The sequence below is a fragment of the Egretta garzetta genome, unplaced genomic scaffold (genome assembly GCF_000687185.1).
Source record: "Egretta garzetta isolate BGI_Z169 unplaced genomic scaffold, ASM68718v1 scaffold49, whole genome shotgun sequence".
Lineage (NCBI taxonomy): Eukaryota > Metazoa > Chordata > Aves > Pelecaniformes > Ardeidae > Egretta > Egretta garzetta.
Window position 1 is genome coordinate 155,894 of NW_009260775.1, and position 1,451 is coordinate 157,344.

General features: G+C 41.8%; 1 long non-coding RNA gene across 1 annotated transcript in view; it reads left to right on the forward strand.

Annotated features, from left to right (window-relative positions):
- The window catches only part of LOC118453059, a 9,468-nt gene that overhangs the window by 7,447 nt on the left and 570 nt on the right, over positions 1-1,451 (forward strand). The gene's annotated exons all lie outside the window — the stretch shown is intronic.

Genomic DNA, 1,451 nt, shown 5'->3' on the forward strand with positions numbered 1-1,451 from the left:
GAACTAAATGGCTGAGCATCGATTTTGTGACTCAGGTCCATGTAGGAATGTTATGCTAGGTTTCTTGAACAACTAATTTACTGGAGAAGTCACTCATCAGAATTTTTGTTTTTCCCTGAGTTCTCACAAATTTTTCTTTTTGTTCCTTTCTCCTTGAGGACTAGATTGACCTGTACGTCTGTCTGAGGAGGATTTCTGCAGGGAATGAGAATGTGAAATCCTCCTTATCTCTTCTAACAAGCATCATGTTCAACAAAACACAAAATTATATCACTGACGAATTCGTGTGGTACAAACTCAGTTTGGAAGTTTGATATTTAGGGAGTGTGTACAGCCAGTCCATCAACTGTTCTGAGTGCAAACATGATGCAGGCAATCAAGCTGGGGACAAGTTGGTGGGGAGGGATGAAGATGGTTTTAAGTTAGCATTTACTGGTGCAATTACAACATCTGAAGGCTTCTTCAGGCAGGCCAACAGCAGAAGTCACACCATGACAATTGCTGTTGCTTGCGCCGATCTGGAATTTCACATGTGAAAATGTGGCAGCACCATCAAACTGAGATGAATCTACTGATAGCAAAAAAAAAAATAAACAGCCCTAACTTTGGAAACAGCTCTTTTATGATGAAACATAGATTATGCATAGGCTGGACTCCCCTCTTGGGATGGTACTGTCTGATAATGGTGTTTAGATACGTAGTGTAGGGATGACAGCATAAACCAGCAGATACAGTCTGTACTAGCTTCTGATTTGTTTCTGAGAAAAGGTGTTGATTTTGACCTACAGGTCATGATCACAGGCACATCAAAGATAATCTGGGAGCTATCCTTTGCCTTCAGTAGGAAACTTAACCCAAAGTTATGATCACAATGACACCAAACTCTGTCTCTCTGTACCACACTGACTAATGGCATTCCTTACTTAACACTGAAGAGATTGGGTTGCAGGTTGTCTTTAATTTGATGTCTTAATGTTACTGTTCCTTTTCTCCACCTTCTCTGAGCTAACAACATAACTTGGTGATTCTTCAGTATGATTCTGCAAAGTTTTTTTCCTGCTGAGACAGTGGCATTGTTATTAGTAACCTGAGCAGAGAAGAAAATTAGTTTGGGTAACTTGGGGAAATTCTCCTCCAGACATCAAAACATTTGATTTAATTTTTTAATTTATTTCTCTCAAAAGATAGCACAGCACATAGAACAGCGAGCAAATGCCTTAAACAAAACTGGTATAAAAATCAATGTATATACATGACACACCAGAAGGACGGGATGTCATCCAGAGAGACCTGGACAAGCTGGAGAGGTGGGCCTGTGTTAACCTCATGAGGTTCAAAAAGGTCAAGTGCAAGGTCCTGCATCTGGGTCAGGGTAACCCCCAGTATCAATACAGGCTGGGGGGAGGAAGGATCGAGAGGAGCCCTGCCGGGGGGGGCTTTGGGGGGGTTGG